Source organism: Nicotiana tabacum, chromosome 13, assembly GCF_000715075.1.
Source record: "Nicotiana tabacum cultivar K326 chromosome 13, ASM71507v2, whole genome shotgun sequence".
Lineage (NCBI taxonomy): Eukaryota > Viridiplantae > Streptophyta > Magnoliopsida > Solanales > Solanaceae > Nicotiana > Nicotiana tabacum.
The window spans coordinates 3,260,080-3,281,009 of NC_134092.1; positions in this window are offsets into that span (position 1 = coordinate 3,260,080).

A 20,930-nucleotide genomic window follows, 5' to 3' on the forward strand; every position below is an offset into this window, starting at 1 on the left:
CGCTTTTTTAATAAAATATGAAATTATCTTTTAAACGAATCACGTGTGTGAATCTGTGTTGTTTATTGTGCCAAAATCATGTCACGTATACGTGCACACAATTAATAGCATTGTTATTATATTTCAGGTTGTTTCGCCCAAAGTTGCGGGAACACATATCTTGATTTTAGTTTTGAGAATCGTAATTATGTCACGCGAACGTATACATAATCACGATGATTCAATTAATTATGAGTACGCCTAAAGCATTCTAGCGCATTCATGATTTGTTTCTTTCTATTTATACAAAAAAAATTCGGAATTGTTTCAGATTTTTTTTATATTATTATTTTATAATTAAAAAGAATTCTCACTTCCCATTTTTCTTCTTTTTAAAAAAATAAAATAATTCTCCACTTTCCTTTACTTTTATTTTTTAATTTCTCACTTTTTTTTCTTTTTTTATTTTTTATTTTTCACTTATTTTACTTTTCTGTTTTTTAATTTCCACTTATCTTACTTTTTTTTAATTTTAATTTTCTACTTTCTTTTACTTTTTTAAAAAATAAAATTCAGCTACATTTACTTTTATTTTTTAATTCCAACTTTCTTTTACTTTTCATTTTTTAAATTTCCACATTCTTTTACTTTTATTTTTTTATTTTCCACTTTATTTTACTTTTTAAAAAAAAAAATTCCACCTACTTTTACTTTTACTTTTTTATTTCATACTTTTAATTTTCCTATTATTTTATTCCCATCCGAAAATTAATATTTAAAAAAAATTGGTTTTTTTAAAATTTATTTTATTTAAAAATAAAGATAAAAAATACAAAATAACACTAATAGTAATAATTTGACCTTTTAAATTATTTATAATTCTTACCCTATATAAAAAATTTGTAACAAAGCTAAAAAATATATATTAAATTTTATAAAATATTTACATAGTATAAGATGATAAAATATTTAAATATAGTAAAACATTAGGTGCTCATAGTTGCCCCTCTTTGCTTGAAAACATGAAGAGTTTTTAGGAAAAGACTAGTTGAGCCATGTGACTAATTTTTGACCAAACCGTTATTCAAAAGGAAAAGAAATAAAAGATAGGGTGCAACCGAAACCTGGTTTTGGACAACCTACATATCCCGGATTATAGGAGAATCATGTCACGTGTAGTTCAAGGAGAATGGTGGAATGATGAGTTGATGAGTTGAGTGACGTTCCGTCGAGGCTCCGGTCCGCGGTCCTGCTATTATAAAAAAGAAACTAAACAAGCCTATCAGCTATAAGTTACAAGATTCCTATATATGAGTCTTCTGAAACTTGATCTTGAGTCTTGACTCGTTCTTCATGCAAACTCTGATCTAAAACTTGATGCTCGCTAGCTGTAGGTGCTAGTTCATTGTTCTATAGCTTCTTCTAATCAAAACGGGACTGCAATGCTCGTGGCTTCAGTCATGTCTTGAGCACTCCACATCTTTCAACTGTTTTTGCATTTTGGATTCACCTATTTTTTCTTTTCTTTTATTCTAAATTGAGACTTCTTCTTTTGGCCATATCGAACCCTGTGCCTCGAGGTAAAACCTACTCAGACACCAAAATAAACAAACGAACGAAATTTTTCTGCCCCAGTTTGCACTAGGAAAATTTCATGAGTTATTGTAATAAAATTTTAAACTACTTCTTTATTGAAAGCAATAAAAGTTATTACGATAACTTTTATTGAATGGAGACCCTATGTCTAAAATGAAAGAAACTAGAGAGTGGAGACCCTATATTGGAAAAACGACTAGGGATTGGTGTACCCTGATACTGGTAAGGAATATAACTAGAGGTTGATACCTTGTATTACGGAAAAAGAATGTAATCAGGGGTTGGTACCCTGTATTACTGAAAAGAATGTAGCCATAGGATGACGTCCTATATTACTGAAAGGAAATGTAATCAGGGGTTGGTACCCTGTATTACTGAAAAGAATGTAGCCATGGGATGGCGTCCTGTATTACTGAAAGGAAATGTAACCAGGGGATGGCACCCCGTATTGCGGAAAAGAAATGTAACTAGGGGATGGTGCCCTGTATTACTGAAATGAAAATGAATCCCCTGGGTGAAAAGTTTCTACCTAGGTTAAACTGCGAATAGCGAGCCTGGGCGAAGAGTACTTCTACCCGGAACTATGAGCTGGATCCCCCTAGGTGAAAAGGTTCTACCTGGGTTAAGCTACGTAAAACAACCTGAGCGAAGAGTACTTCTACCCGGAACTATGAGCTGGATCCCCCTAGGCGAAAAGGTTCTACCTGGGTTAAGCTATGAAAAACAACCTGAGCGAAGAGTACTTCTACCAGGAACTATGAGCTGGATGCCCCTAGGCGAAATGGTTCTACCTGGGTTAAGCTATGAAAAACAGCTTGGGCGAAGAGTACTTCTACCCGAAACTATGAGCTGGATCCCCCTAGGCAAAAACTTTCTACCTGGGTTAAGCTACATAAAACATCCTGAGCGAAGAGTACTTCTACCCGAAAACTATGAGCTAGATCCCCCTAGGCGAAAAGGTTCTACTTGGGTTAAGCTACAAAAAACAGCCTGGGCGAAGAGTACTTCTACCCGGAACTATGAGCTGGATCCCCCTAGGCGAAAAGGTTCTACCTGGGTTAAGCTACGTAAAATAACCTGAGCGAAGAGTACTTCTGCCCGGAACTATGAGCTGGATCTCCCTAGGCGAAAAGGTTTCTACCTAGGTTAAGCTACGAAAAACAATTTGAGCGAAGAGCACTTCTACCCGGAACTATGAGCTGGATCCCCCTAGGCGAAAAGGTTCTACCTAGGTTAAGCTACGTAAAACAACCTGAGCGAAGAGTACTTCTACCCGGAACTTTCCCCTAGGCGAAAAGGTTCTACCTGGGTTAAGCTACGAAAAATAGCCTGGGCGAAGAGTACTTCTACCCGGAACTATGAGCTGGATCTCCCTAGGCAAAAAGGTTCTACCTGGGTTAAACTACGTAAAACATCCTGAGCGAAGAGTACTTCTACCCGGAAACTATGAGCTGGATTCCCCTAGGCGAAAAGGTTCTACTTGGATTAAGCTACGAAAAACAGCCAGGGCGAAGAGTACTTCTACCCGGAACTATGAGCTGGATCCCCCTAGGCAAAAAGGTTCTACCTGGATTACGCTACATATAACAACCTGAGCAAAGAGTACTTCTACCCGGAACTATGAGCTGGATCCTCCTAGGCGAAAAGGTTCTACCTGGGTTAAGCTACGAAAAATAACCTGAGCGAAGAGTATTTCTACCCGGAACTATGAGCTGGATCCCCTAGGTGAAATGGTTCTACCTGAGTTAAGCTACCGTAAAACAACCCGGGGCGAAGAGTACTTCTACCCGGAACTATGAGCTGGATCTCTCTAGGCGAAAAGGTTCTACCTGGGTTAAGCTACGTAAAACCGCTTGGGCGAAGAGTACTTCTACTCGAAACTATGAGCTGGATCCCCTAGGCAAGAAGGTTCTACCTGGGTTAAGCTATGAAAAATAGCTTGGGCGAAGAGTACTTCTACCATGAACTATGAGCTGAATCCCCTTAGGCGAAAAGGTTCTACCTGGGTTAAATTACGAAAAACAAGCCTGGGTGAAGAGTACTTTTACCCGAAAACTATGAGCTAGATCCTCCCAGGCGAAAAGGTTCTACCTGGGTTAAGCTACGAAAAATAGCCTGGGCAAAGAGTACTTCTACCCGGAACTATGAGCAGGATCCCCCTAGGCGAAATGGTTCTACCTGAGTTAAGCTATGTATAAAAACCTGCTATGAGTGATGTATGCTGAAAATAAAATAAAAATGGAGGTTTTGCGAAACTTACCTTTGGTGACATTCGTCCTTTAAGAATCGCCATTCTGCACTGCTTTGTTCCTGCTTCAAAACAAAGAAACATTATGAGTTTTAAAAGTGGTAGTTGGTTTGTGGCCTTGATGTCTTTGGCAACTTGACTTTGTGCCCATCTTCTTTTGATGATGATTTCAACCTGCCACTAGATGTTTCCTGAATACCACTTGCATTTCTGGCCCCAGAAAGCCTTTGATTTTTCAAACTTTTACATGACGGTTGGTCGCGTGGGACTTAACCTTTTCAACTTTATTTTGCCTTTGTGGCATTTCACTTTTTACTTTCAATTTCAGAGCATTGGGGAACCTTTGGCTTTTCAAACTTTTCCAAAACGATTAGCCACTTGGGACTTAACCTTTTAAACTTCATTTTACCCTTGTAAGCACTTTCAATTTGATTTCCTTCTTTCGAGAGTTTTTTATTTCAATGTATAAGCCACCATGGCCAGCTGGGGTTGACGTGATGCCCCTGTCGAGGTTGGGTGCCTTTTCAATGTATTTGTTCACTTCAAACGAGAGCCCTATAATCGGTCTTACTATCCTTTCTTTGCCTTTATTTTGACACGAAGTTATACCGAAAGGGATTCAAAGAAAACAATAATGGAATGGAGAATGAGTTTAAACAAGAGGTGTCCCTTTCGGGGAATAGAAATTAAAGAATGACTTATCTGGGAGTACATGCGGATTTCAATGAACATGACATGCCTTTTGGATTGGATGCATGATCTTTGTAAACTGTCTGACTCTCAGCAATTCAACACAACTTTTGCCTCGAAACCGAGAAACCTTGCCCAGGACTATATCGATGCCAATGGCTGTGAATATCCTCTTTTCGATCAGTAGTGCTCTTTGCGGATTTTCACTAACTGACCTCTCTCATTTCTCTTCTCACCATCACCTTATAGTGCCCTTTGCGGGTTTTCACTAACAAGACTCTCTTATTTTTATTTTCTCTGCTCGACATCGCCCTACGATGCCCGTGAGGGTTTTCACCAATAAGACACTCTTATTTTATTTCTCTCATTTGGTTGTATCAGATCCAAGTAACTGTATCCTCCAATTCTTGAACATTCTCGTTGATTGATCGGAAAGACTTAAAAATGATTTGGGTAAAAAGGATTTGGATTGAATTATAATTTTGGAACCTTAAGGCGAAACCATCGTCGAACCATTGTAACATCTGCCCCAGTTTTTTTTTTTTTTTTTTTTTTTTAGAAATGTGGATTTTTATTTTGGTGTGACTGAACCCTAAGAGAGGCTACCTACGTATCCTTTCGGAATCAAGTCGAACGAAGTTCAAGGTAACATGAACTATTTTTTTTCTTATTTCTTTTTTTTTTCTTTCTTGTTTTTTTTTCAATAACTCCTTCAGGTTCCAAAGAGGGTAATCAAAGAAAAGTAACCGGCTCAAAGGATTGGCAAAAAGGGTTAATGGTGTTTGGGTAGCGAGAATGAAAGCCTTCGTCATCCCAATCAAGGAGCATTAAAGCTGCGTGAAGGGTCAAACATAGTACCTTTTTGACTGCATCAATTTGGAGCCAATTTATTTTAGCTTTTTCATGATGTGGGGGGGTACATCTCAGAACGAGTTTCCCCACTTCAAATTTCCTGGGCCGCACTTTCTTGTTGTAGGCACTGGCCATTCTTTGTTTGTACAACTGCCCATGACAAACTGCGGCCAATCGTTTTTCATCAATCGGTGTCAATTGTTCCAATCGATTCTTGACCCAATCTTTATCCTCAATCCCGGCTTCAACAATGATCTGAAGAGAAAGAATTTCAACTTCTTCTAATTTCATTCGGACTTGGCTTATGCCTACTATTCCAATTCATTGTTTATTTTCTCACAAGCCTTATCTTCAACACATTCTGCTTCTTGATTCATTATTTTGAGGTCTAACAACATTTTAGGATCTGGGCATGAAGTCCGCAAGCATGTCATGTTATTAAAATCTGCATTAATAGAACTTTAAAGAGAACAAGGAAGGTGACAAGATTAAGAAAAGAGACATTCCTGTACAATGAAATATTAATTTCATTTAATTTGATTTTTTTTTTAATTTTTAAAGATAGAAGGGTTTACATCATAAAGTAAGATAGTAAAAGTAAAACGTCCGGATTACACCCTGAAATAATCCAGACGCAGAAAAGATAGCTAGACCGGCTACCGAGACTCCCATCTGACAGAGAACTTTTCAGATTTGGCACCCGTTTTTAGGTTTCTCTTCTGCCGCGGCAATGGCTACTGTAGGTTTTAGTGCTTGATCAAATTTCCCATCTTCACAGATCATTCTGACTACTGACCCATTGGTGTGAGTAGGTAGAGGATTGTTCATCATATTAGGGGCCTCTTCGTCCATAAGCATTATTGCCTTGACCTCGATGAGGTCTTCCACTGCTCTCTTAAAAATCCAATAGTCTTCCGTATCATGTCCCACAGCTCCAGAGTAGTATTCACATCTAGCATTAGCCCGGTGCGCCGGTTCGAGGCTATTGGCTGCAGTAGACCTAGCCTGACTAGCTTTTTGAAACAAGCTCGAGTATGATTCACCACCATGGGTGAACTCATTCCTTCTGGGGAGGCTTTTTTTTTCTTTTTTCTTTTTTTTTTGAATTTGTTTTTCGTACCTTGATTTCTTTTTTCTTTCTCTTTTTGTTGTTTTTCGCTCTTTGTTTTTCTTTGTTATTTTTTTGTCACTCTTTTCTTTCTTTTTAACTCAATTTTTTTCTTTTTTTTTCCGGTTTATTTTTTCACTCAATTTGTTTATGGCTATGATCGAATCCGATAGGGATTGCCTACGTATCATGACGCCGCATGAATTAAATCATTACGTAGTTCAGGGAGATTGGGAATAGACTGACCCATTTTTCTTTTTCTTTTTTCCTTTTTTTATATAAAGACTTTTAAATATTTATTTTTGAGTTTTTTTTTCTTTTTTATGGAATTTTGAATTTTTTTTTTAAAAGAAGGAAGAAATTATTTTGGATTTTGATTTGAAAATTGTTTTTGTTCTTTTTTTCGAATGAAAGACTTTGGAAATGAAGGAAAAATATTTTGGATTTTTTTTTTTGGAGTTTCTAAGGAAAGAATTATAGAGAGGGAATCAAGGAAAGGGAAACTATTTTTGAATTTTTCTTTTTTTGAAAATTGGGGCCGGAACCGATGAAGTTTGCCTACATATCTCACATCCGTTGATTATCAGATCTGCGTAGTTCCGTCAATATTTCAGGAATGGGATGACACTTTTATTTTTGGGAAAAAATCAATCTTATTTTGTAATAATTGTTTTGGGGTAAAATTTTGACAGGGTTTTTGGATTTTCAAATACCGAGATTTTTTAAAAATCGAGTAAATCTTCTCTCTCCTATTTTGTTCCTTCTGGTTATCTCTCAATTCTTATTTTTATGTTTTAGAAGCCGGTCAACATGCACAAACCGAATCAAACATAATGTACATGTAGCGCATAAGATGCATCAGGATGGTCTTGTAATTATCGGTTACACCTGTCCTAGACGGACCCAACCCCTGTGTTGAGTCGCCAAAGTCAAATGCACGTGATGCAAACAAATATTCCTACTAGGGATCCGGCATGAGGCTATGTTATTCTAGGTTTAAAATCCTGGGGAGTGTTTTAGACCAGGCTTACCCAAGCGGACAGCTCGAGCCGAGGTGGGGGCAACATACCGAGAGCACGAAAGTCTACCCGACCTAGTTACTGATCCAACCTCGTTCTATTTGGTATGACCTATAACAGAAAAGTGGGCCACGCGCACATGTACACCATAAATTCAGAAGACTCAGAAGGGAGGCGTAAGAAGACAGTTTATATAGTTCAAATAATATCAAAGCGGTAAATGGGCGGCAATTAGCACTTTAAGTCCACAAACAAATTAATATCAACAATAAAGAAAGCCAAGTATAGATTACATTACAAGCTCGAATTCTGAACCCTGAACCTTGAACCAGAAGTTCTGGGTTCTTTTCCCCAGCAGAGTAGCTAGAGCTGTCACACATCTTTTATACCCCCCAAAAAGATATATATTATGGATTATTGTGGGTTAAAGAGTTTTTCCAATTAAAGAGACAAATTTGAATATGGATTATTTTATTTACAGAGTCGCCACTTGAAATTAATTTTTTGGGTGTTGCAAGTCACCTTTTATTTGAATCCCTAGTCAAAGGAAGGTTTAACTCTATTATTATTGGTCTGCAAAAACAAAGTCCGGATAAGGAATTCTGTTGATCGGGGAGAAGGTGTAAGGTATTCCCCGAGTCTCGTGGTTCTAGCACGGTCGCTTTATTGACTACAACTTAGCTTGAATTAATTTTAGATAAACTGTGATTTATTGGTTACCATTTTTTATCTGTCCGCTTTTATATTAAAATATAGAATTATCTTTGAAACGAATCACGTGTGTGAATCCGTTTTGTTTATTATGCCAAAATCATATCACGTGTACGTGCACGCAATTAATAGCATTTTTATTATATTTAAGGTTGTTTCGCCCAAAGTTGCGCGAACGCATACCTTGATTTTAGTTTTGGGAATCGTAATTATGTCACGTGAACGTATACATAATCACGATGATTCAATTAATTATGAGTACGCCTAAAGCATTCTAATGCATTCATGATTTGTTTCATTCCTAGGTTTGAGATTATTGTGAATGCCATGAATTAAGAAATTACTTGTGGAAGAAGTGTATGATTATAGATATTTGAATAAATAAACCATCATATACCAATACCCTACAACCCAACAATTGAAACCCAAACTCATTAGGGTCCAAATCTTCTCAACTTTAAAGCAAGTTTGAATACCATATTTCCAATAACATGATTAAGCATATAGCATTTAAGGATTAACTTATATTATTATTTATAAAGTTTAAAGGGAAATAAATAAAATCACATGAAATAAGATAAAAAGAACAGAGGGAAGAATAAACATTTAATGCAAAATTTCCAATTAAATGTGTCTCCAAGAACATGTACAATAACTCAGACGAACGTCGAACAAGCATAAGCGACGAATAACATCAAACCTAGTGAACAGAGCTCCAACGGAATTCTCGACCTCGACTATTGACTCCACTTTTTGGCGTGTAAAAAGGGATGTTATGAAGTATTTTTGTTGGATTTTGGGTGATGACTTGCTGGATTGTTTGAAGGAAATACGAAGAAAGAATGACACGAGTAGAAATTCCCTTAGCGTAGAAGAAGAAAAAACAATTTCTCTCAATTCCCTCCTCCCTTCTTTTTTCTCCTTCTCCCTCTTTTCTCCTCACATTTCTTTTCTATTTATAGAAAAAAATCAGATTTTTTTCATTATTTTTTTATTTTTTTATTTTTTATTTTTTAATTAAAAAGAATTCTCCACTTTCCTTTACTTTTATTTTTTAATTTTCCACTTTTTTCACTTTTCTTTTTTTATTTTCCACTTATTTTACTTTTCTTTTTTTTTAATTTCTTCTTATCTTACTTTTCTTTTTTAAAATTTCTACTTTCATTTACTTTTTTTTTAAAAAACACTCAGCTACCTTTACTTTTATTTTTTAATTCCAACTTTCTTTTACTTTTCATTTTTTAAATTTTCACATTCTTTTACTTTTATTTTTTTAAATTTTCTGCTTTCTTTTACTTTTTTAAAAAAAAAATTTCCACCTACTTTTACCTTTTTATTCCATACTTTTAATTTTTCTATTATTTTATTCCCATCCGAAAATTAATTTTTTTTATAATTTTTTCGGTTTTTTAAAAATTTATTTTATTTAAAAATAAAGATAAAACATTAAAAATAATACTAATAGTAATAATTTGACCTTTTAAATTATTTATAATTCTTACCCTATATAAAGAAAATGTAACAAAGCTAAAACAATATATATTAAATTTTTAAAAATATTTACATAGTATAAGGTGATAAAACATTCAAATATAGTCAAAAATTAGGTGCTCACAGTTACCGTCTCTCCATGACCGTTCCACAATTTTTAGTTTTTTAGGGTCGTAAAATTAGAATTCCGCCCGATTCTCAAATTTTCTTGTGCTATAGCCTACACTTTCTGCATGGTATCAGGCTTGCGAACTCGGACCGCCTAAAATTTTGCTGAACCATCAAAAGTGACCTATGAACAATAGTCACCGCCTCGCCATGACTATTTCTCGTTTTTAGGCGTTTTAGGGCAATAAAGCTGGAATTCCACCTAATTGATTTCTAGTTTTTGTGTGTTATAGCCCACGCCTTTTGCATGAGCCCAGGCTACCGGACCTGGACCGCCTAACATTTTATCGGACCATGAAAAATGAACAAACGAACAATAGTCACCGCCTCGCCGTGACCATTCCTCGTTTGTTGGTGTTTTAGGGCCATAAAACTCGAATTTCACCTGATTCCCAGATTTTTGTGTGCTATAGCCCACGCCTTCTGCATGGATCCGTGGGCCCGGGCCACCTAACCCGGAACGCCTACAAATTTTCCTCACCTTCAAAAATTACCTAAGAAACAATAGTCACCGTCTCGCAATGACTGTTCCTCGTTTTTGGCGTTTTAGGGCCATAAATTTGAAATCGCGTCTGATTCCCAAATTTTTGTGTGTTATAGCCCACGCTTTCTGCATAGGATCAGGCTACCGGACTTGAACTGCCTAAAATTTGGACGGACCATAAAAAAATACCTAAGGAACAATAATTACCGCCTCGCCATGATTGTTCCTTATTTTTTGGCGTTTTAGTTCCATAAACTGGACTTCCGCCCAATTCTCAAAATTTCATATGCTATAGCCCACGCCTTCAGCATGGGCCTGGGCCACCGGACATTGAACGACTAAAATTTTACCAGACCATCAAAAGCAACCGAAGGAACAATATTCACCATCTCTCCATGATCGTTCCTCATTTTTTGGCGTTTTAGGGCCATATAATTGGAATTTTGGCCAATTCCCAATTTTTTTGTGTTATAACTCACGACTTCTGCATAGGCCCGGGCCGCCAAACCCGCACCACCTAAAATTTTATCGGACAATCAAAAAATGACCTAAGGAGCATTAGCCATCGCCTCGCCATGACCGTTCCTCCTTTTTTGTTGTTTTAGGGCCATAAAACTGGAATTCTGCGTGATTCCTAGATTTTCGTGTGCCCTCGCCTTCTGCATGGGCCCGGACCACCGGACCTTGAATGCCTAAAATTTTATGGGACCATCAAAAATGACCTAAGGTACAATAGTCACCGCGTCACCATGACTGTTCCTAGTTTTTTGGCGTTTTAGTGCCATAAAACTAGAATTTCGTCCGATTTCTAGTTTTTCGTGTGCTATATAGCCTGCACCTTCTGCATTGGCCCAGCCACCAGACTCGGGCAACCTAAATTTTTTTCGAACCATAAAAAATAACCTAAGGAACAAGAGTCAATGTCTCGCCATGACCGTTCCTCGTATTTTGGCATTTTAGGGCCATAAAACTAGAATTTCACATGATTCCTATATTTTTGTATGTTATAGCCCACGCTTTCTGCATGGGCCCGGAAAACTAGATTTGGACCGCCTAAAATTTTGTCGGACCATAAAAAATGACCTAAGTAACAATAGCCACCACCACGCCATGACCGTTCCTCGCCCTTTTGACATTTTAGAGCTATAAAACTGGAATTCTGCCCAATTCCTATATTTTTGTGTGCTATTTTCACGACCCACATTGGAGGGTTGCGACGGGCACCCAGTGCATTACTCAATAGAGTACCAATGTAACGTATCTTTATTATTATACCATCATGGTTAAATAGTCCAGAAGAGCCGTCATGAGATTATCATAATAAAACATAAGGGAATACTCGACATAGGACAACCCAACATGATATACAAACTTATACATATGACATATGGGCCTATAAGGCCGACATGATTATTTGTACACTCAAACCATAGGCCAACAAAGGCCATACAAGTATCCATATATATGACATATGTCTACAAGCCTCTAAGAGTACATAAACGTCATAAAGGTCGGGACACGACATACCAATCAATACATGTCCAAATCATACTGACCAAATAGGCAACTCCGGAGCAAGTGGAGTGCACCAACACCTTCCGCTGAGCTGATAGCCTACTAGGAGGACTGTCAACCAGTCTATCAGGACCTGCAGGCATGAAACTCAATGTCCCCATGCAAAAGGGACGTCAGTACGAATAAAGTACTGAGTATGTAAGGCAGGAAAGTATAAATAAGAATAGTAATGTAAAGAGAGATAGAGAATATACAACTTGTAACATCTAAGTGCCTATGGAGTGCATACTATGTTGTCGTGGGATTGTTGTTACAAGACCATTTCTTATTTAGGTCACTATGCTTAGGTTGAAGTCTTCTTCCTTATTTCCTCAACTAGTCTTTCGGGGTAGTACATAGTGGAGAACCTCTTACTCCTATAAAGCTGCGAGCTTATTACATTGTATACCCGAAGGAATTTTTGATGTTCTTACTCGCCTATAATTATCCTTAGTTACTTACCTCTGCACCCTTATGTTGTAGGGTTCTTCTGAATTGAAATTTTGACTGTCTCCTTAGTGATACTTTCTTTTATTTTTGTAACACTTATACGGTACCTTTAACTACCCTAACTCTTAACTGAATATTTCTCAAGGATCACGATGTCATATCTGCAAGACTAAGTTCCCTATTTTGGGGTTCACTATGTTTATCTTGCACGATCTGTTGATTTATCAGTGTCCTCTTGTCTATCCATAACTAAACTCTTCCTGAATTAACTACTAACTACTCGTTGGTCCATTCTCATATCTATATTTTACGTAATCTCTCTTGGGTTATTTCCTTTGTCTTAACTTACCTCTTACATTGGATCCTTATGTATCAAGTGGTTATTCGCACTTATTTGCTTCCTCTCCCAGACGTCGTGCTTGCATAATGTTCTGGAGTCGTAACATATCTGTGGGATTTGAATAAATGCAATCCATTCCTTTCGCCTTTTTACCGCATTCTTACTTTACTATGCCAAAGTTACCTTATCATCTTTGGCGTCTTTTCACATCTTCACTGACATCTTACTCACCTTGAGGTAACCCTTCTATACCAAGTATAACTGAATTTTTTTTTCGCACGAGGGTGACACCTAGTGTAACTTGCACACTTAGTCTCTTAAGCTTAACTCTGTGCACATTGCTTGCTTCAGGTAAGAGTATTCCTGAAAGACCTTTAAACGTCATTCTTCTGTTGTCCATTATATTATTGCCGGAATGTGATCTCTGAAATTATCATGATATCGACTATTATCAAATCTTCTGATCCGTAATTCATGTTCCGTATATCTTGTTCACTAGCCCATGACAATTTCTATTACTCCGGGGGTCTAACTTTTCCTTCTAGTAATCGCGTTGGAGTCGCCAACTCATTTCTTGAAATGTGGATATAACTTTATGGCTTATACTCTTTATTATCTCAAGGCCATTCACTTCTTGTCTTTTTTCGCTTGACTATAGACTCTATCATCCTGTCATGTAGTGATTTATTGTCATCACCCATTTATTACATCTTATTCGTAATACTTCATTTACTCTCTTCTTATTTTCCTGCTAATATTTTCGTCTATTACCTTATTCTGAAAAGTTCAAAAAAATATTCTTTCACTTTTACATCCCCTTGCTCCATCCACCGGCTCTTCGGGTAACCTAACATTAACTCTTTACTAGGGACGTGAGCCATACTAAGGTAAATATTTATCCCTTCTAGGATTCCAATGCCTATCTTCTGAATTTTATGATCATGCTAGTATTCATATCTAACTATACTATTCTAGAGTGCACCATCTAGGTGTCTCACAAGGAGAACTATTACCACATTTACAATATCCTTCGGAAATGTCAGCTAATGCTAACAATCCATCCACCATTTTGGGTTACTCTAATCCCAGCTGGATCCTGATATCCCATCCTTCTCTTAAACTATATATGTTAGCTCTCATAGGGCATAACTGACATGGGTGTGGCCAATTGTACATACCTCTGTTACTGTTGAAGGTAACTTAGAATACTTATATTTCTTTGTCTGAATTGTAAAAACTGATAATCTTCACTAACTAGGTACCTCGTACCCTTCTTCACCTTGCTTCTTTTACTTGTTGAAACTTGTATCTACCTTCTTATACTCTCATTACTTTTTAAACCATATGGGTAGATATATATTCATGCCTTAGGGCTCCTTATCAACAAGATTACACGCCATAGTACACACATAATCTACTAAAGACCATATATTTACTTATCATAAGCATGATGAAAAATCGAGTACCTCTAACTCAAAACTTCCACAACCATATTCAATCTCTTACAAACTGTATTTATGCATGTAGGTATCGTTGTATTACGAATAAAGTAGAATTTAGGAGTTTGAATTCTTACAACAGAGCTCTATCACACGATCTAGCATAAGAAGAAAGAGTGACGGTCATAAATGCCCGGTAGCCTCCTGCTTATAAGTGTGATGCACAATACACCCATAAACAAGACTCTACTAGACACGGCTTGTAGACTCCCTAGGATAGAACAACTCTGATACCAAGTTTGTCACGCTCCAAACCTGGGGAGGCGAGACAGACACCCAGTGCCTTACTCGATAGAGTACCAATGTAACATATCTTTCTTATTATACCATCATAGGTAAATGGGCCAGAAGGGCCGTCATAAGATTACCAGAGTAAAAAATAAGGGAATACTCGACATAGGATGACCCCAAATGATATACAAACTTATACATGTGACATACATGCCTATAAGGCCGACATGATCATTTGTGCACACAAACCATAGGTCGACAAGGCCATACAAGTATCCATATATCCATATACATAACATCCGTCAACAAGACTCTAAGAGTATATAAACATCATAAAGAGAGGGACAGGGCCCCGCCATACTAATCAATATATGTCCAAATCATATTGACCAAATAGGCAACTCTGGAGCAAGTGGAGTACACCAAGACCTTCCACTGAGCTGATAGCCTACTAGGAGGATTGTCAACCTGTCTATCGAGATCTGCAGGCATGGAATGCAGCTTCCCCAGGCAAGAGGGACGTCAATACCAATAAAGTACCGAATATGTAAGGCGGGAAAGCATAAATAAGAATAGTAATGTAAAGAGATATAGAGAAAATACAACATGTAACATCTGAGTGCCTCTGAGGGCTACTGACATGAAATGCATGATATATATATATATATATATATATATATATATATATATATATATATATATATATATATATATATATATATATATATATATACATATGCCTCTGTGGGCATCATCATCATCATATCATACCCGGCCGTAATAGGCTCGGTAAAAACATACCTGGCTATCATAAGGCTCGGTAGAATCATACATGGCCACGTGGAGCTCGGTAAAACCCAACTCATCAGTGGTTGGACAATAAGTGTCGTACCCGACCGACTGCAATGCGACTCGATAAAGTAAAATAAATACATATATATAATGCATGCTAGACTCATGGAATCACATTCTCAACCTTTCGAAGTGACGTAAAGTCGTTGTACCTTCGATTAACATTATAGACATCCATACCATCAATATGAACCTCAATAGGATTCAAGGATCATACAGACTTGCTTAGAAAAACTTTATTAGGAAAGAACAATATGGACAGCCTTAGTTGCTAGGAGTAGATCCGTTATGAAATAACATATCGTTTACGTTCATTTCACTTTCGATCATGCCAAAAGAAAGAAGAAAGCGGCTTAACATACCTTTGCAATCTTCTCTCCAATCGTCAACCAAGCTTAATATGATCTTCTTACATCTATAATGAGTAAACCGACTTCGTCGTCATCATATAAGCGTTGTAACTCTCATATTTCAAAACCAATATTTTACAAGAAAACGGATAGCACTTCCCCTATTTATACTACATCCCATAAGTTACTAAAAGTCAACAAACATCCCAAAAGGCAAAAATATAATTCACAATAAGCTCTCTGATTAGTTCAACAACCATTTTGAGCTGCAAGCTCGATTTATAATTAACAAAATATAATTTAATCCAATTCCTTTTCCATAAATATGCCTACAACATCTATAACATCATACTTATGCTTACCATATCATTTTCAGCCCAAAATATCATAAGAATAATCTTCAAAAACAGTCCACATGCCTAGTACCTTAACCTTTATCGTCAACCTCTTGTTTTTCATGTTATTTTCTTCAATCAACTGAATTAGACCATGGATAAGCTAACAACAGCAGCCAAAATATAATCAAACTATTTATAATAATTTCCAGACACAACAAACTATTTATATAGCCTCAACACAACCCACAAAAAAAGATAACGATTCTTTATGCCATGTCAATTACTATCTTGTAGATTTTCACTCAAACAATTCAATCAACACATGATTAACCTTAAGCACAACCAAGAACATGATTTAATTACCTTAGGAAGTAGATACAACTTGAAATACCCAGCTGGTGTAGCTCACAACAACCCTCAATCACACCACAACACTATAGGAGTTGTATTTTCTTCTTGAATCAACTTTTGTGTTCAAGTTGGCATATAAACACTTGTATTTCTCCTTGAAACTCTAATATATATGAGTTAGGGACTGATTATTACCTTAATCAACAAGAAAAATACGAAATCTGAGGTTACATCACTTTGAAGAATCCTCCAAAACAGCCACAAGATGAAGAACTATGATCTAGGAAGCACCACGAGATTTCTAGCGTTGAATTCACGTTTTTATCTTTGGTTTTCACTCTAGAATCATGGAGACTGATTTGAGAGTGTTTTAGGAGAGTATAGGGTCTGGTTTGGTCGAAAACTGACCCCGATCCTTAAAGGTTGGAGAATCACCCACTGCCTATGTGGGTCCCATGGGAGCTGCTTGCGCAGTCTCACAAAAATACGAATATGTCTCTACTCTGATGTCGTATTGCCAAACGGTTTAATGTGTTAAACACTAGGCTCGTAGACCTTCAATATGGTATTTGGATCATCCCTTAATTCCAAGTATATTGGGAGAAAAGCTCAGCTACATTTGACCTAATCTTGAGCACATTATGAATGTAACTTGTGATGACCTTTGCCAACATTTGTTCCAAAACTCGCTTGACTTCAAAACGTAACACACGACTATCATACGACAAAAATAAATCATAACATAACCTACTTATCATGTTAAGCACCCTAGTCTCACCAGAAAAGTACATGTTATAACATTTCAAACTTGTCGACTTTCGACGAAACTTATTTTCTTCAATTCGTTTAGCTTCTAAGCTTTTCAACCCTCTTGGTACTAGTTATTCATGATCTTAAATATTTGAGCTTACTTTAATTAAATTACGACGTACTCTCACGTACAAAAACATGTGGTGTAACAGCTATAGCCCACACCTTCTGCATGAGCTAGGGCCACCGGACCCGGACCGCCTAAAATTTTGCCGGACCATCGAAAATGACCAATGAAAAAATAGTCACCACCTCTCCATGATTGTTCCTGATTTTTTGACGTTTTAGGGCCATAAAATAGAAATTCTTCCTGATTCCCAGATTTTCGTGTGCTATAGCCCACGCCTTTGGCATGGGCCCGGACCACCAGACCACCTAAAAATTTGTTGGACCATCAGAAAAGGCCTAAGTAACAATAGTCACCTCTTCTCCACGACTGTTCCTCATATTTTGGTGTTTTAGGGCCATAAAACTGAAATTCCGCTTGATTCCTAAGTTTTCTTCTGCTATAGCCTACGCCTTCTACATGGGCCCGGTCCACTGGACCCGGACAGCCTCAAAAAAATTTTGGACCATAGAAATGACCTGAGGAACAATAGACAATGCCTCACCATGACCGTTCCTCTTTTTTGGCGATTTATGGCCATAAAACTGAAATTCAACCCGATTCTCATATTTTCATATGCTATAGCCCATGCCTTCAACCTGGGCCCGGTCCACCGGACCCTGACTGCCTAAAATTTTTACAGACCATCAAAAAAGTACCTAAGGAACAATAGTTACCGCCTTGCCATGGCCGTTCCTTATTTTTGGCGTTTTAGGACCATAAAACTGGAATTCCGCCCGATTGTCAGATTTTTGTGTGCCATAGGTCGGACACCGGACCCGTACCAGCTAAAAAAATTTTGGACCATAAAAAATGACCTAAGGAACAATATTCACCGCCTCGCTATGACCATTCCTCATTTTTGATATTTTAGGGCCATAAAACTGGAATTCCGCCTGATTTCCAGATTTTCGTGTGTTATAGCCCACGCCTTCTACATCATATCACCTAAAATTTTGCTGGATCGTAAAAAATGACCTAAGGAACAATATTCATCGCCTCACCATGACCATTCTTCATTTTTTGGCATTTTCTGGGCATAAAACTGGAATTCCATCTAGTTTTAATTTTTCGTGTGTTATAGCCCACTTCTTTTGCATGGGCCCGGGCCGCTAGATATGGACCACCTAAAATTTTTCCGGATCATAAGAAATGACCTATGGAACAATATTCACTGCCTCGCCATGACTTTCCTCAGGTTTTGACTTTTAGGGCAATAAAATTGGAATTCCTCCTAATTCCCAAATTTTCGTGTGCTATAGCCCACACCTTCTGCATAGGCCTAGGCCACTGGATCTGGACCGCCTAAAATTTTGTCGGACCATAAATAAATGACCCGAGAAATAATATTCACCGTCTCTCCATGACCGTTCCTCATGTTTTGGCATTTTAGGGCCATAAAACTAGAATTTCGCCCGATTCCCAGATTTTCGTGTGCTATAGCTCATGCCTTCTGCATGGGCTCGGGCCACTGGACCCGGACCACATAAAATTTTGCAGTACCATAAAATACGACCTAAGGTATAATTGTCACCGCCTCACCATGACCGTTCTTTATTTTTTGGCATTTTATGGGCATAAAACTGGAATTCCGCCCGGTTTCAGTTTTTCATGTGCTATAGCCACGCCTTTTGCATGGGCCTGGGCCGTTGGACCTGGAATACCTAAAAAAAATTTGGACCATAAAAAATGACCTAAGGAACAATATTCACCGCCTCGCTATGACTATTTCTCATTTTTTTTGGTTTTTAGGGCCATAAAATTGGAACTCCACCTAATTCCCAGATTTTCGTATGCGTAGCCCATGCCTTCTGCATGGGCCTAGGCCACAAACCTGGATCACCTAAAATTTTGTCGAACCATAAAAAATGACCCGAGGTATAATATTCATTATCTCGCCATGACCGTTCCTCATGTTTTGGCGGTTTAGGGCCATAAAATTGGAATTTCGCCCGATTCCCAGATTTTCGTGTGCTATAGCCCATGCCTTTTTCATGGGCTCGGGCCACTGGATCTCGACCGCCAAAAATGACCTAAATAACAATAGTCATCGTCTCTCCATGACAATTCCTCATTTTTAGTATTTTAGCGCCATAAAATTAGAATTCCGCCCGATTTCAGTTTTTCTTGTGCCATACCCCACGTCTTTTGCACGGGCGCCACTGGACTCGAACCACCTAAATTTGACATACCATAAGTAACGAGCTAAGTAACAATATTCACCACCTCTCCATGACCATTCCTTTTTTTTTGTGTTTAGGGCTAAAAAACTGGAATTCCACCTAATTCCTAGATTATCGTGTTCTATAGCCCACGCCTTCTGCATGGGCCCGGCCACCGGACCCAGACCACCTAAAATTTTTTCGGACCATATAAAACGACTTGATAACCAATAGTCACCGCCTCGCCATGACCGTTCCTCATTTTTTGGCATTTTAGGGCCAGAAAATTGAAATTTCTCTTGATTCAGATCTTCGTGTGCTTTAGCTCACGCCTTCTGCATGGGTCCGACTTGACCCGGACAATCTTAACTTTTGTCGTTCCATAAAAATGACCTAAGGAACGATAGTCATCTCCACCCCATGACTGTTTCTTATCTTTTGGCGCTTTAGGACCATAAAACTGGAATTTCGCTCGATTCTAAGATTTTTGTGTGCTATAGCCCACACTTAGTCACCATCTCGCCATGACAAATGACCTAAGGAACATTAGTCACCGTCTTGCCATGACTGTTTCTCGTTTTGTGGTGTTTTAGGGCTATAAATCTGAAATTCCGCCCGATTCCCAAATTTTAGTGTGCTATAACCCACGCCTCCGGCATAGGGTCGGGCCACCGGACCCGGACCGCCTAAAATTCTTGTCGGACTATTAGAAATGACCTAAGGAACAATAGTCATCTCCTCTCCATCACTGTTCCTCGTTTTTTGGTGTTTTAGGGCCATAAAATCGGAATTCTGCCAGATTCCCAAATTTTTGTATGGGCCCGGGCCACCGGACCTGAACCGCTTAAAATTTTGTCGGACCATAAAAAAAAACTTTAGGAATAATAGTCAACGCCTCGCCATTACCGTTACTCATTTTTTGGCATTTTAGGGCAGTGTTTTAAAAGGCGTGAGCGTAAGGCGAGACGTTTTATATATGCCTCAGCGGGGCGTAAGCCCCATAGTTATTTAATTTTTAATATTTTATAAAATAATATAATGACCGTAAATATTTATAAATAGGTAAAATTTCATAAAAATTGAAGAAAATTATATATATGTGTGCTCCATCCCCACAAAAAACTAATCAAAATAATCTATTATACGCTACTTACAAGCACAAGTAATTTGAGTCTAAAATAATAAAGTTTTCTATATGGAGGAACAAAAAAGATGATTAACCTGCAATTTGAACTTTGAATTTGCTGTTATGAAGAAGAATGTAGTTCTCTTTGTATTTGTAAAAAAAATTAAATATTGGTTGCTTTTGGGAGATATTAGCAGACAAGATAAAAAATTGGGAAAATCATGAATTAGGGCTTAAATCAATAAAAAGGGTCTTGACTTTTAAATTTAATACTTTTGAGTTCCTTTTTAAACCTTTTGAGTAATTACCAAACTGACTTTTGAGAATTTGGGTATTATATGAAAGACTAATTCAACAAATTTTGTTTTAATTTGAAAAAGTCTCTTGGGCTTACTCCTCACTAAAAAAAATGCGC